The 17258-nt window shown below is 39.1% G+C and overlaps 1 long non-coding RNA gene across 1 annotated transcript in view; it reads right to left on the bottom strand.

Moving 5' to 3' along the window:
* LOC134739218 (uncharacterized) overlaps nt 1-12876 on the bottom strand; it is an 87851-nt gene extending 74975 nt beyond the window's left edge. Inside the window, exon 1 of the long non-coding RNA XR_010125809.1 lies at nt 12701-12876. This is a non-coding gene — a long non-coding RNA (uncharacterized LOC134739218). The remainder of the gene's footprint in view (nt 1-12700) is intronic.
* Nucleotides 12877-17258: the final 4382 nt, after the last annotated feature.

The following is a 17258-nucleotide window of genomic DNA, read 5'->3' as shown; positions in this document are numbered from 1 at the left end:
TTCCTCTGTTCAAAACCCTCCAATGGCTTTCTTCCATCTCTTCCCACAGTATGAGCAAAAGCCAAAACCCTTACAATGGACTTTATGACGCCACGCAATCTAGCCTCCTGTTATCTTTCTGATCTGAACTCCTACACTGTCTCATGAACTCTCTTCATTGCAGCCACCGGCCTCCTGGCTGTTCCTCAAATCCACCAGCCCTTGCCCAAAATCCACCAGCCCTTGTCCACCTCAAGGCCCAGCTCCCTCACCTCCTTCAAATCTTTTTTAAAATTTAACCTCAATGAGCTTTCTCTGGACAGTCTATTTAAAATTACAACTCTCAGGCCAGGCACAGTGGCTCATGCCTGTAATCCCAGCACTTTGGGAGGCCAAAGCGGTGGATCATTTAAGGTCAGGAGTTCGAGAACAGCCCGTCCAGCATGGTGAAACCACGTCTCTACTGAAAATACAAAAATTAGCCAGGCATGGTAGCAGATGCCTGTAATCCTAGCTACTCGGGAGGCTGAGGCATGAGAATCATTTGAACCCAGGAGGTGGACGTTGCAGTAAGCCAAGATCGTGCCACTGCACTCCAGCCTGGGTGGCAGAGCAAGACTCTGTCTCAAAAATAAAATAAAATAAAATAAATTACAACCCTCCCTACCCCACTCCCCTCTTTCTATTCTGCCTTCTCTGCTTTATCTTCCTCTGTATGACTATTCATCATCTGATATATGAAATATGTTTTACTTTATAATATACATACAGAAAAGTACATTTAAGTGTCCAGCCCAATTAATTTTCACAAACTGAATACAACCATGTAACGCATCCAGATCAAGAAACAGAATATTACCATCACCCCAGGAGTCTCTTCATGCTGTCTTTCAGTTTCTGTCCTCCTCCCAAACTCCAAGGGTAACCACCATCCTGACTTCTAACAGCATAGATTAATTTTTTCTGTTTTTGTATTTCATGTGAATGGATGTAAACAGTGACATACTGTATATTTTAATTATCTTTTGATTGGCTGCCTATTTCTCCCCATTACTAGGATGTAAGTTTCTTGAGGGCAGAAATGTGTTTTGTTCACTGCTGCATCTCCAGTGCCTAAAAGAGTATCTAGCACAGTTTGAGTATCATAAAACAAGTATTTGATGAGTGAATGAATGAAATATTGAATAAATGGAAATGTGACAGAGACAGAGTTAAGACACAACCTACCAAATAAACAGAAAGACATCACATGTTCATGGGTCAAAAGACTTAATATTGTTAGGATGACTAATACAGTTTGGATGTTTGTCCTCTCCAAATTTCATGTTGAAATGTGACCCCCAATGTTGAAGGTGGGGCCTAATGGGAGGTATTGGATCATGGAGGCAGACGTCTCATGAATGGCTTGGTGCCCTCATGGCTATAATGAATGAGTTCTTGCTCTGTTCATTAATGTGAGAGCTGGTTGTTTAAAAGAGCATGGCAACCCTCCCTTTCTCTCTTGCTCCTTCTGTCACCATGTGACATGCCTGCTCCCCCTTTGCCTTCTGCCACAAATAAAAGCTTCCTGAGGCCTCACCAGAAGCTGAGCAAATGCTGGTGCCATGCTTGTACAGTCTGAAAAACCTTAAGCCAAATAAATCTCTTTTCTTTATAAATTATCCAGCCTCAGGTATGCCTTTATAACAATGCAAAACAGACTAACCCAATGACAGTACTATCTAAATTGGTCTGCAGATTCAACATAATACCTGTTAAAATCCCAGCTTGCTTTTGACCAGAAGTTGAAAAACCTGACCATAAAATTCATATGAAAATGCAAAAGATACAGAATATTTGGAAGATTTTTGAGAAATAACAAAGTTGAAGAATTCACACTTCCAATTTTCAAAACATATTATAATGAGATGAAATTTGAAATTAATAACAGAATGAAATTTAGGAAATACGCAAATATGTGGAAATTAAATAATACACTCCTAAGTAACCAATGTGTCAAAGAAGAAATCTCAAAAGAAATTAGAAAATATTTTGGGGGGAGGAGCCAAGATGGCCGAATAGGAACAGCTCTGGTCTACAGCTCCCAGCGTGAGCGACGCAGAAGACGGGTGATTTCTGCATTTCCATCTGAGGTACCGTGTTCATCTCACTAGGGAGTGCCAGACAGTGGGCGCAGGTCAGTGGGTGAGTGCACCCTGCGCCAGCCGAAGCAGGGGCGAGGCATTGCCTCACTTGGGAAGCGCAAGGGGTCAGGGAGTTCCCTTTCCAGGGGTGACAGACGGCACCTGGAAAATCGGGCCACTCCCACCCAAATACTGTGCTTTTCCGACGGGCTTAGGAAACGGTGCCCCAGGAGAGTATAGCCCGCACCTGGCTCAGAGGGTCCTATGCCCACGGAGTCTCGCTGACTGCTAGCACAGCGGTCTGAGATCAAACTGCAAGTCGGCAGAGCCGCTGGGGGAGGGGCGCCCGCCATTGCCCAGGCTCGCTTAGGTAAACAAAGCAGCCGGGAAGCTTGAACTGGGTGGAGCCCACCACAGCTCAAGGAGGCCTGCCTGCCTCTGTAGGCTCCACCTCTGGGGGCAGGGCACAGACAAACAAAAAGACAGCAGTAACCTCTGCAGACTTAAATGTCCCTGTCTGACAGCTTTGAGGAGAGCAGTGGTTCTCCCAGCACGCAGCTGGAGATCTGAGAACGGGCAGACTGCCTCCTCAAGTGGGTCCCTGAACCCTGACCCCCGAGCAGCGTAACTGGGAGGCACCCCCAAGCAGGGGCAGACTGACATCTCACACGGCCGGCCAGGTACTCCAACAGACCTGCAGCTGAGGGTCCTGTCTGTTAGAAGGAAAACTAACAGAAAGGACATCCACACCAAAGATCACCATCTGTACATCACCATCATCAAAGACCAAAAGTAGATAAAACCACAAAGATGGGGAAAAAACAGAGCAGAAAAACTGGAAACTCTAAAAAGCAGAGTACCTCTCCTCCTCCAAAGGAACGCAGTTCCTCACCAGCAACGGAACAAAGCTGGACAGAGAATGACTTTGACGAGCTGAGAGAAGAAGGCTTCAGACGATCAAATTACTCCGAGCTATGGGAGGATATTCAAACCAAAGGCAAAGAAGTTGAAAACTTTGAAAAAAATTTAGAAGAATGTATAACTAGAATAACCAATACAGAGAAGTGCTTAAAGGAGCTGATGGAGCTGAAAACCAAGGCTCGAGAACTACGTGAAGAATGCAGAAGCCTCAGGAGCCGATGCGATCAAATGGAAGAAAGGGTATCAGCCCTGGAAGATGAAATGAATGAAATGAAGCGAGAAGGGAAGTTTAGAGAAAAAAGAATAAAAGGAAACGAGCAAAGCCTCCAAGAAATGTGGGACTATGTGAAAAGACCAAATCTACGTCTGATTGGTGTACCTGAAAGTGACGGGGAGAATGGAAACAAGTTGGAAAACACTCTGCAGGATATTATCCAGGAGAACTTCCCCCATCTAGCAAGGCAGGCCAACATTCAGATTCAGGAAATACAGAGAACACCACAAAGATACTCCTCGAGAAGAGCAACTCCAAGACACATAATTGTCAGATTCACCAAAGTTGAAATGAAGGAAAAAATGTTAAGGGCAGCCAGAGAGAAAGGTCGAGTTCCCATCAAAGGGAAGCCCATCAGACTAACAGCGGATCTCTCGGCAGAAACCCTACAAGCCAGAAGAGAGTGGGGGCCAATATTCAACATTCTTAAAGAAAAGAATTTTCAACCCAGAATTTCATATCCAGCCAAACTAAGCTTCATAAGTGAAGGAGAAATAAAATACTTTACAGACAAGCAAATGCTGAGAGATTTTGTCACCCCCAGGCCTGCCCTAAAAGAGCTCCTGAAGGAAGCGCTAAACATGGAAAGGCACAACCGGTACCAGCCACTGCAAAATCATACCAAAATGTAAAGACCATCGAGACTAGGAAGAGACTGCATCAACTAACGAGCCAAATAACCAGCTAACATCATAATGACAGGATCAAATTCACACATAACAATATTAACTTTAAATGTAAATGGACTAAACGCTCCAATTAAAAGACACAGACTGGCAAATTGGATAAAGACTCAAGACCCATCAGTGTGCTGTATTCAGGAAACACATCCCACGTGCAGAGACACACATAGGCTCAAAATAAAAGGATGGAGGAAGACCTACCAAGCAAATGGAAAACAAAAAAAGGCAGGGGTTGCAATCCTAGTCTCTGATAAAACAGACTTTAAACCAACAAAGATCAAAAGAGACAAAGAAGGCCATTACATAATGGTAAAGGGATTAATTCAACAAGAAGAGCTAACTATCCTAAATATATATGCACCCAATACAGGAGCACCCAGATTCATAAAGCAAGTCCTGAGTGACCTACAAAGAGACTTAGACTCCCACACATTAATAATGGGAGACATTAACACCCCACTGTCAACATTAGACAGATCAACGAGACAGAAAGTCAACAAGGATACCCAGGAATTGAACTCAGCTCTGCACCAAGCGGACCTAATAGACATCTACAGAACTTTCCACCCCAAATCAACAGAATATACATTTTTTTCAGCACCACACCACACCTATTCCAAAATTGACCACATACTTGGAAGTAAAGCTCTCCTCAGTAAATGTAAAAGAACAGAAATTATAACAAACTATCTCTCAGATCACAGTGCAATCAAGCTAGAACTCAGGATTAAGAATCTCACTCAAAACTGCTCAACTACATGGAAACTGAACAACCTGCTCCTGAATGACTACTGGGTACATAACGAAATGAAGGCAGAAATAAAGATGTTCTTTGAAACCAATGAGAACCAAGACACAACATACCAGAATCTCTGGGATGCATTCAAAGCAGTGTGTAGAGGGAAATTTATAGCATTAAATGCCCACAAGAGAAAGCAGGAAAGATCCAAAATTGACACCCTAACATCACAATTAAAAGAAGTAGAAAAGCAAGAGCAAACACATTCAAAAGCTAGCAGAAGGCAAGAAATAACTAAAATCAGAGCAGAACTGAAGGAAATAGAGACACAAAAAACCCTTCAAAAAATAAATGAATCCAGGAGCTGGTTTTTTGAAAGGATCAACAAAATTGATAGACCGCTAGCAAGATTAATAAAGAAAAAAAGAGAGAAGAATCAAATAGATGCAATAAAAAATGATAAAGGGGATATCACCACTGATCCCACGGAAATACAAACTACCATCAGAGAATATTACAAACACCTCTACGCAAATAAACTAGAAAATCTAGAAGAAATGGATAAATTCCTCAACACATACACCCTCCCAAGACTAAACCAGGAAGAAGTTGAATCTCTGAATAGACCAATAACAGGAGCTGAAATTGTGGCAATAATCAATAGCTTACCAACCAAAAAGAGTCCAGGACCAGATGGGTTCACAGCCAAATTCTACCAGAGGTACAAGGAGGAGCTGGTACCATTCCTTCTGAAACTATTCCAATCAATAGAAAAAGAGGGAATCCTCCCTAACTCATTTTATGAGGCCAGCATCATCCTGATACCAAAGCCTGGCAGAGACACAACAAAAAAAGAGAATTTTAGACCAATATCCTTAATGAACATGGATGCAAAAATCCTCAATAAAATACTGGCAAACAGAATCCAGCAGCACATCAAAAAACTTATCCACCATGATCAAGTGGGCTTCATCCCTGGGATGCAAGGCTGGTTCAATATACGCAAATCAATAAATGTAATCCAGCATATAAACAGAACCAAAGACAAAAACCACATGATTATCTCAATAGATGCAGAAAAGGCCTTTGACAAAATTCAACAACCCTTCATGCTAAAAACTCTCAATAAATTAGGTATTGATGAGACGTATCTCAAAATAATAAGAGCTATCTGTGACAAACCCACAGCCAATATCATACTGAATGGGCAAAAACTGGAAGCATTCCCTTTGAAAACTGGCACAAGACAGGGATGCCCTCTCTCACCACTTCTATTCAACATAGTGTTGGAATTTCTGGCCAGGGCAATTAGGCAGGAGAAGGAAATCAAGGGTATTCAATTAGGAAAAGAGGAAGTCAAATTCTCCCTGTTTGCAGATGACATGATTGTATATCTAGAAAACCCCATTGTCTCAGCCCAAAATCTCCTTAAGCTGATAAGCAACTTCAGCAAAGTCTCAGGATACAAAATCAATGTACAAAAATCACAAGCATTCTTATACATCAATAATAGACAGAGAGCCAAATCATGAGTGAAGTCCCATTCACAATTGCTTCAAAGAGAATAAAATACCTAGGAATCCAACTTACAAGGGATGTGAAGGACCTCTTCAAGGAGAACTACAAACCACTGCTCAAGGAAATAAAAGAGGATACAAACAAATGGAAGAACATTCCATGCTCATGGGTAGGAAGAATCAATATCGTGAAAATGGCCATCCTTCCCAAGGTAATTTACAGATTCAATGCCATCCCCATCAAGTTACCAATGACTTTCTTCACAGAATTGGAAAAAACTACTTTAAAGTTCATATGGAACCAAAAAAGAGCCCACATCGCCAAGTCAATCCTAAGCCAAAAGAACAAAGCTGGAGGCATCACACTACCTGACTTCAAACTATACTACAAGGCTACAGTAACCAAAACAGCATGGTACTGGTACCAAAACAGAGATATAGATCAATGGAACAGAACAGAGCCGTCAGAAATAATGCCACATATCTACAACTATCTGATCTTTGACAAACCTGACAAAAACAAGCAATGGGGAAAGGATTCCCTATTTAATAAATGGTGCTGGGAAAACTGGCTAGCCATATGCAGAAAGCTGAAACTGGATCCCTTCCTTACACCTTATACAAAAATCAATTCAAGATGGATTAAAGACTTAAATGTTAGACCTAAAACCATAAAAACCCTAGAAGAAAATCTAGGCATTACCATTCAGGACATAGGCATGGGCAAGGACTTCATGTCTAAAACACCAAAAGCAATGGCAACAAAAGCCAAAATTGACAAATGGGATCTAATTAAACTAAAGAGCTTCTGCACAGCAAAAGAAACTACCATCAGAGTGAACAGGCAACCTACAAAATGGGAGAAAATTTTCGCAACCTACTCATCTGACAAAGGGCTAATATCCAGAATCTACAATGAACTCCAACAAATTTACAAGAAAAAAACAAACAACCCCATCAAAAAGTGGGCGAAGGACATGAACAGACACTTCTCAAAAGAAGACATTTATGCAGCCAAAAAACACATGAAAAAATGCTCACCATCACTGGCCATCAGAGAAATGCAAATCAAAACCACAATGAGATACCATCTCACACCAGTTAGAATGGCAATCATTAAAAAGTCAGGAAACAACAGGTGCTGGAGAGGATGTGGAGAAATAGGAACACTTTTACACTGTTGGTGGGACTGTAAACTAGTTCAACCCTTGTGGAAGTCAGTGTGGCGATTCCTCAGGGATCTAGAACTAGAAATTCCATTCGACCCAGCCATCCCATTACTGGGTATATACCCAAAGGACTATAAATCATGCTGCTATAAAGACACATGCACACGTATGTTTATTGCGGCATTATTCACAATAGCAAAGACTTGGAACCAACCCAAATGTCCAACAATGATAGACTGGATTAAGAAAATGTGGCACATATACACCATGGAATACTATGCAGCCATAAAAAATGATGAGTTCATGTCCTTTGTAGGGACATGGATGAAATTGGAAATCATCATTCTCAGTAAACTATCGCAAGAACAAAAAACCAAACACCGCATATTCTCACTCATAGGTGGGAATTGAACAATGTGAACACATGGACACAGGAAGGGGAACATCACACTTCGGGGACTGTTGTGGGGTGGGAGGAGCGGGGAGGGATAGCATTGGGAGATATACCTAATGCTAGATGACGAGTTAGTGGGTGCAGCGCACCAGCATGGCACATGTATACATATGTAAGTTACCTGCACATTGCGCACATGTACCATAAAACCTAAAGTATAATAATAATAATAATAATAATAATAAAATAAAAATAAATTAAAAAAAGAAAATATTTTGCAATGATTGAAAATGAAAACACAACATACCAACATACTAAAATTTATGGATACCACTAAATTACTGCTCAGGGGGAAATTTACAGCTGGAAATGCCTATATTAAAAAAGAAGAAATATCTCAAAGCAATGACCTAATCTTTTAAATGAAATTACTAGAAAAAGAAATTAAAACTAAACCCAAGGCAAGTAGAAGGAAGGAAATAACAAAGGCTAGAATGGAAGTAAATGAAATAGAGAATAGAAAAATAGGGAAAATAAACAAAACCAAAAGTTAAAGAATTAAAAGAAAAATTAACACCAATCCTGCACAACCTTTTCCAAAAAAGAGAAGATAAGGGACACATTTCAACTTATCCTATGAGGCCAATATTATCCTCATACCAAAACCAGACCAAGACATCACAAGAAAAGAAAACTACAGACCAATATCTCTTACAAATGAATACAGATGCAAAAAGCCTCAACAAAATACTACCAAACTGAATCTACCAACATAGAAAAAGGCTTACATACCATGACCAAGTAGGGTTTATCCCAGGAATACAAAGTTGGCTCAATATACAAAAATTAATTAGTGCAATATATCATATTAATAGAGTAAAGGACAAAGCCCACATGATCATCTCAACAGATGCAGAAAATACATTTGGCAAAATCCTAAATTTATTCATGATAAAAACACTCAGAAAACAAGCAACAGAAGAGAACTTTCTCAACCTGATATTGTCCATTTACAGTAACAACAACCTACAGCTAACATCATAGTTAATGATGAAAGATTGAATGCTTCTCCCAGAGATCTACTCTTAGTTTTTCTATTCGGCATTGTACTGGAGGTTCTACCCAGGGCAATTAGAAAGAAAATTAAACACAAGTAATCAAGATTGGAAAGGAAGAAGTAAAACTATTTCTATTCATACATAACATGGTCTTCTATACAGAAAATACTAAGGAATCCACAAAAATCTACTGTATTTCTTTCTATTAGCAATAAGCATTCTAAAATGAAATTAAGAAAACAATTACATTTCCAAAGCATGAAAAAGAATAAAATACTTAGGAATAAATTTAACAAAAGAATTATAAGACTTATACATTGAAAACTGCCAAACATCATTGAAGATAATTTTAAAAGACCTAAACAAATGGAAAGACATCTGTGTTCATAGATAGAAGACTTAGTATCATTAAAATGCCAGTATTCCCAAAATGAATCTATAGATTCCATACATTCCTTATTGAAACCCCAGGTGCCTTTTTGGTGGAAATTGACAAGTTCATCCTAAAATTCATACGAAAATGCCGAAATAGGAATAATCAAAGCTATCTTCAAAAAGAAGAACAAAGTTAAAAGAACACACTCCTCTGTGACAAAACTTACTAAAAAGCTATAGTAGTCAAGACAGCGTGGTACTGGCATAAGTACAGACACATAGATCAATGGAATATAATTGAAAGCCCAGAAATAAACCTTTACATTTATAGTAACTTGATTTTCAATAAGGCCATCAAGACAATTCCATGGGGGAAAGAATAGCCTTTTGAATAAATGGTCCTGGGATGTTGGACACCTATCTCATGCCAAAAACAAAAATTAATTTAAAGGAATCATAAGCCTGGAGGTAGAAGCTAACATTATAAAACTCTTAGAAGAAAACATATGAGTAAATCTTTGTGACTTAGATTAGGCAATAATTTTTTAGATATAACACCAAAAGCACAGTGACAAAAAAAAGATAAATTGGACTTCATCAAAATCAGACAATTTACTGCTTCAAATGACATCATCAAGAAGTGAAAAGACAACTCAGAAGGGGAGAAAATTTCTGCAAGTCAAATATTTGATAAGGAATTGGTATTCAAAATATATCAACTCTTACAACTCAATAATAAAAAGATAAATAACCCATTTTTAATGGACAAAGAATTTGAATAGATATTTCTCCAAAGAAGATGTACAAATAACCAGTAAGCATATTGAAAGATGCCCAAGATTAGCCACCAGAGAGATGCAAATCAAAACCACAAATGTCACTCACATCTACTAGAATGACTAGAATAAAAAAGATCATGAGTTCTGGCAAGGATGTTGACAAATCAGTAACCTCATACATTGCTGGTAGGAATGTAAAATTGTGCAGCTGCTTTGGAAAATAGTCTGGCGGTTCCTCAAAGGGTTAAAAAATAGTTACCATATGACCCAGCAATTCCACTCGTAGGTATATACCCAAGATAAATGAAATTTAACATAAATTTCCACATAAAAACATATATGTGAATGTTCACAGCAATATCATTCATCAGAGACAAAAAGTGAAATCAACCCAAATCTTCATCGACTGATGAATAGATAAATAAAATGTGGTAATATCCATATAATGGAATAAACTATTATCCAGAAATAAAAAGAAATGAAGTGCTGACATATGCTACAACATGGATGAACCTTTAAAACATTATGCCAAGTAAAAGAAGCCAGTTTAAAAAGACCACATATTGTATAATTTGAGTTATATGAAAGATCTAAAATAGGCAAATCCATATAGCTAGAAAGTAGGTTAGTGGTTGCCTAGGACTGGGGGATATGGTGAAGGGAATGGAGAGTGGCTCTGAATGAGCATGGGGTTTATTTTTAGGGTAATTAAAATGTTCTAAATGATAAGAGTGGTGATGATTTCACAATTTTGTGAATATACTAAAACAATTAAATTGTACACTTCAAATGGGTGAATTTTATGGCATGTAAACCATTTTTCATAAAGATATTTTTTAAAGATTTAAAAAATATAGCTTTTTTGGACTAAAAATAATATATGTTCATTATAGAATGTTGCATAAAACACAAGTATAAAAGAGAAAACAAAAAATGCCTACAATCCTATCATGCAGAGGTTACCAGTAATTACTGTTCATATTATGATAATAATAATAATAATACATCCTATCTTTTAAATCTCCATATAGTTAAACAACTTGGGCTCATGCTACACATACAAGCTACTATTTTGCTTTTTAAAATTTTAACATGATAGTGCGGGTATTTTCCCAAGTCATTAAAAATGTAAATAAATACTCTTAACGGTTGTAAATATTTATGGCTAGTTACTGGGAGATCCAAGATTGCAATAGTGTTTTGAATACTTTGATTAATTGCCAGGCCCCTACAGACTAGACCTGAAAGGTAACTGCCCAACCTGTGCATGAAGTCAGACTCTGTTAATACTTCTTGTATAGAGGCTGTATTACCTTGGACAATTATCTCACCTCTCTGGACTTCTGTTTAGTCACCCCTATATGCTGTGATTGGTAGATGACGGCCAAAGTCCCTGCCAGAGCTAACCCTCCAAAGAAATCTTAGTAAGGGTCTCTAAGTCAGGGATACAGGAAAGTAGAAGGAATTAGCTCACCGTGCAAGTATATTTATCACCATCCCTTCCTTTTTGATGGAGAGGCAGGTGAGGTCACAGGTGGCAGAATAAATCAATGACCTCTGCCTGAGGCTACAGATACTTTGACACGAGGAACTTAAGGCCCACGAGTTAACCACATAGTGGAATGTGCCCAGGCCTTTGTTAATAATTAGACCCAAGTTCAAGTCCTGGGTTGTAAGACTGTCAGCTGTGTAGCCTTTGGTAAATACTTTACCTTCTCTCAGCCTTGGTTTCCTCCTCTGCTAAATACTGTAATGTTAGTATCTAACTCAGAGGTCATTGTGGGGTTAAATACCTTATGCAAAAGTACCTGGGTCCACCCTAGCATATGGTATGTGTTCAGTAAATACCTGTTCTTTTTCTAACATGCTTTTTTTTTTCAAATTCCTAACTTGAAACAGTTTAGGCAGTTTAGAAGTAATAGAATAGCTACACAAAAAAGGTATCTATCAAATTTTCTCTGGAGGACTCTATTAAGGTTCCCCAGAATGTAGACAGCCTTTGATATGGCAACTTAAAGACTGCTCAGAATTTATGAGTGACTCTATTTCTTGCCTCCTTGCTTATTACACAGGGAATCCCCTTCTCCGAACTTATATGACTTAGACCTATTCATGCAGTCTACAGTCTTAGATCTGTAAGTGCAGTGTGGTATATGCATAAGAAAAATGAAGTGCATGAACTTTAGATTCAGAAAGAATGGGTTTGAATCCTGAGTCTTGTGCTTGTTAGCTATATCCTTAGTCAAATTATTTAACTTGTTGGTTTTCTCATATAGAAGGGGGACAGTAATAACAATTAAAATAGAGGTAAAGATTAAAGTGACATATGTAAAGTGCCAGGCACATGGTGAGAGGCTAATAAATGGCCACTATGACTACTCAGCCTGCCACATCATAAAGCTGATGTTCTGTGCAGAGGAAAAGAAACCTCATCAATAGTAAGAGCCACATCTATCAGGAGAAAGCTGTCAGTCTCTGAAGCATGTTCTTTTTTCAAGCCCAGAGAGACTCCACTTCACCACCTTATCTTGCCCAAGGCTCCAAGCGTATGTTCCTGATGCTTCTTTAAATCCCCAAAGTGCCAAGGCATGCCTGATATATTTGACATTCAGTAAATATTAATGAATGATGACTTTTTTTGTGGTGAAATGCACCCCACTTTCACTGTTCCTTTCGGATTTGCACTTACTTGGGTACTTGTGGATGATTCTGAAAAGCTGGTCGTTCACATCTGTCTCTGTTATGTAGCAGATATATTTCTCATTTTACTTGACAGGGTATTTCAGGATGGAGAACACCCTGTAGAAGCCATTCATCTGCTCCTCCAGGATTTCCATGATGCTGTGGTTGCTCAGGTCCCTCTCTGTCCAGTCCAGCCATGTCACAATGGGCATGAGGTACCAGTCCTTTGAGATGCATGTGGCCACATCCTCATTATCAATCCTGTCAAACTGCACCTGGGGCATTTCAGAGTCTGATTGGAAAAAATAACAAAACAATTAGTTCCTTTTTTATTTCAGCCCCAAGAGGCTCAGGCTAGCAGAATACATGCTCTCACTTTTTACATTAACCCCTTATATAGGCAATATATCTTGAGGTTCACTGTAGTTAAAATTTTGATCCAAGCATAGTAAGAGAAGAACAGGATACATGTATGCTCCTGCATTTCAGTTCTCATCTATCACTGCTGCCTTTATCTTTTGGAATCTTCCCCTCTTTGAGTGGATTCATTCCAGATTTGCCACTGAACTCCAGATACCCTGTTGAGAACCACAGAAGATAATGAATTATTCTCACCACCACCACCTTCTCATGTCTTCCAACTCTTATCCTGGAGGAATTCTGCCGTGCCTTCCCCAATCCCTAAAAGTCTCTGATGGGGGAAAAGCTCTTCATGCAATCCTGTGAAGGGTAAGGACCCCTGGATCACTACGGAGATCCACTGATCCAGTTCAACCTACATTTTAATAGTGAGAAAAGTGAAGCCTAGAAAAGCTAAATGAGTTACCCAAAGTCATCCAAAATTAGAATATGGGCCTCCTGACTCCCAATGCAGGGCTCTTCTCACTAAACCACATGTCATATCTCAGCGTTTTCATGTAAGACTGTTATGTCATATTTTGATTTTTCAGTGTTACAACTTGTTTGGAGAGTTTTTGATAGACCAGTGCTTGTTGTTGTTGTGGTTGTTGTTGTTGTTAATGTTTTGTTTGTCTGTGTGAATGAATGATGTATACAGGTATAGATACAGCATCTTTTGCTCAGGGCAATATTTTTAGCTAAGATGAATTGACATGATGGGAATAAGAAGAACTGATAATAATTTGAGTAAAAGGGGAAAAGTGAGAGAACTAGATAAGTTGTCGCTGGTATAACTTATGAATAGAGACAGAGCTTGAAATCAAGTTCATTCAATAAATTCCCTTACCTTCTACTATTAGCTTAATTGTACTTTCACTTCTTCCATCTGGTGTGATGGCTGAGCACTTGTAGATAGCTTCATTCATGAAGTCCACATTTCTTAGTAAATGTGATAGAGTCCCCTCAGAAATTTCAGCCTGGTCCACAGATACTCTTCCTTCATACAAGGAATTTTGATCTTCTAGTTGCTCTGTGTTATTGTGAAACTGGTAAACCAACTTCGAGAAAACTTCAAAAAAATCATAGTACTTGAAAAGGAGGTAATATTCTTTATTATCCTCTACCTCATATGCCTCTTTGATGTCTTCTCTTTCCCAAGAAAACTCAAGATTTTCGGTGCCCTTCACAAAGGAGAAATGACAGGAGAGGGTAACATCAGTGAATGGGTGGGCCCGCAGCTCCTCTGTAGACACCAAGAATGTCAAAGAAGAAATGAAGTTAATAAAGACCAATCAGCACTGCATCAGGTAAGATTTAATAAGCGAAAAAAGAAATCACTCTAGCTATTTCATGCATAAGGGATTTAGTACAGAGAACTAGACACTTACAAAATCATTGGAAGGCTGAAGAAATGAGCCCAAAGAAGGGCTGTCTGTGTCTGTCCTCCCCCACATTGTGCTAGGCTCAACAACACTGCAGTACTGGTCTTCTGGAAGAACAGTTGCCTCTGCCTTATCAAGAAGCTGGTGATGCAGGAAGTCATCACCACGGGTGTTGCTTCCGTAGCCAATCTGCACCTGCTAGATTGCACTGGCCAAAGAAAGGATGCCTCATGCACTATAACCTTTCTCCCCACTTCAATCAGTTGCCATTTAATTCTTGAGAAAATATATCTGATTGGCAGACTCTAAGTCATTTCCAGAACCCTAACTGCAAAGGAATCTTGGAAATATGTTTTACTCTCCAGTTTCAGCAATCCAGGAATGCACATCAGAAAGGTGGGAAAAGATGTTCAGTAAGTAAGTCTATTCTACCTGCCACAAATATCTACCAATCTGGGCAGAGCTATCAATAGCAGGACCTGAGGGCTACAGGGAATATAGCCATGCACTATGTATATTCATAGAATAATGACTTAGAATAGAATGCTGATGTGTTATATTTGCAAGAAAGCTTACAGATCCTCTGATTCAATGTTTTTGAACTATTTTCCCCAAAGCCCACCTCATAGGTTGCCACTGATGACCAGGTGAAGACCAAATCAGTGAGATCTCCACTCCCTTAACACTTCAATCAGAACAATCCCTCCCTTATTTACTTTATAAATTAAGCTTCCAAATCGAATTCTTCTGTAAAATGTCTCTGCTACTAAAAGACAAAACTGATTCCCAGGAAGCAAAATTGCTTAAGATCACCAAGTAAGATACTAGTATCACTGCAAAAAGAAACAAGACCTCTCAGAGTTTAAAAAGAACCATTAGGGTCATGGTTACCAAACTTTTGAACATAAAAGACTAATTAAATTCTCAGCTTGAGTAAGAGAGAATAATGAGACTTAAACATTATGAAAATATGGACTCCAATAGGAAGGCAATTTTTTTCCTCCTAGAGACACTATGCAGGTAACAAACAAGCAATAGAAAGACAGAAGAGTTGGTCAGTGTGAGCCTAAATAAGACTACTGTTTGATATTTCATCTCACCTCATTATAGCAAATAAGGTGAGATGAAATAGAAGGCAAAATAGGTTATGCACCAAGAGCAAATTCAAATGGTAAGTTAGTAGACAAGGAAGCTTCCAAGCCATCAGCCCAGCAAAGAACAGCCTAAGAGACATGTAATAGAGAATATTCCAGATGAATGACAGACACAATTTGCTCATTCCAGTAGTGATAACCACGTGGGTGTTGATGGGGGAGCCCAGATATTTGGTCAAACATTATTCTGAATGTGTCTATGAGGGTGTTTCTGGATAAGATTAACATTTGAGTGGACAGACTGAGTAAAACAGATTGTCTTCCCTAATGTAGGTGCCCTCATCTAATCAGTTGAAGTTCTAAATAGAACAAAAAAGCCAACCTTCCTTCAAGTAAGAGGAAACTCCTGCTTTTACTGCTTGAGCAGTCTTTTCCTGCCTTCAGACTCAGACTAGAACTATACCGTAGATTGTTCTGCACCTCCAACTCACTGACTGCAGATCTTGGGACTTCTCAACCTCCACAAGCCCAGCTGCATGACCCAATTTCTTAAAAAAAAAAAATCAGGCTCTCTCTCTCTCTCTCCACCACCCCCGCCCCGGCCAACCCCCTCTTTCTCTTTTCCAGTTTGTTCTGTTTCTCTGGAGAACTCTGACTATACCGGTAACATTTATCAAGTAAGTACAATGTTCTAAACATATTCTAGGTACTTTTCTGGCATTAATTCATTTAATCTGATACTAACACTGAGGCAGGTAATTATCCCCAATTTACTACTGAGAAAACCAAGGCACAGTGGGTGAAGTAAGTTACTCAAGGATACACAGCTAGTGAGCAGTAGAGCTGTCATTCAATGCTAGGCAGTCTGACTCCAAAGCTCTCCAATTGAAATGTGCTCTTTTGTCTCCTGATAGTAGGCACTGGTTCGAAGTTTGATGAATGAATCAGTGACTAATTAAATGAATTAATGACTACAAGACAGGCTGGAAAGGAGGCAAAGAGAAATAACTTGCATAACCTTTTAAAGGATTGATTTGCAAGTAAAAACATGAAGTGCTTTCTTGCTCAAATTATTTTTCTGAAGTGGTTATCACCAAAAAGCAGTGTTTTATAATTTTTGTGGTACTTTTTTTCTGTAAAATCCTGGTCTGACGAATTGTAAATCCAAGTTCTAGTTCTAAGTACCCCCTTACTAATCATTTGGCATCAGGAAAGGCACTTAATCTCTCTGAGTTATAGCTTCCTTATGTATAATTAGAATGGTAACACCTGCCCGAGGTTTTAATGAAATACCATGGGATCTTACAGACTGTTTTTATATGACATGGCTCAGTCATTTTCCAGAGGGACAGGAGCAGAGTAGATGAGTGGACACTTTAGTAAGCTGTTCCCCCACCCCAATGTCTCTCACAAGAGTATGTAGTTTACCCATGAGTGGTCCTTGATTCTAGCTTCTCCGGTTATACTCAGGAGTTCTTGCTACAGTTGTACCCTTTCTGGCCCAAGGGAAGGGGTCTCAAACTCAGAGATCCAAAGGCTCTAGCCAATGCATCATGAAACACAACTTCCTGCTGATGTAACTGGTATAAAAGACAATTTCTAACTGATATGTCTGCAGATGGCCCTGCTTGAATCTGAGTAACTCCTTTGTCTATTTCAATCTGTGTTATTTCTAAACCATGTGTCTTTA

The sequence above is a fragment of the Pongo pygmaeus genome, chromosome 2, assembly GCF_028885625.2.
Source record: "Pongo pygmaeus isolate AG05252 chromosome 2, NHGRI_mPonPyg2-v2.0_pri, whole genome shotgun sequence".
NCBI lineage: Eukaryota > Metazoa > Chordata > Mammalia > Primates > Hominidae > Pongo > Pongo pygmaeus.
This window is presented reverse-complemented; position numbering and strand designations above follow the sequence as displayed.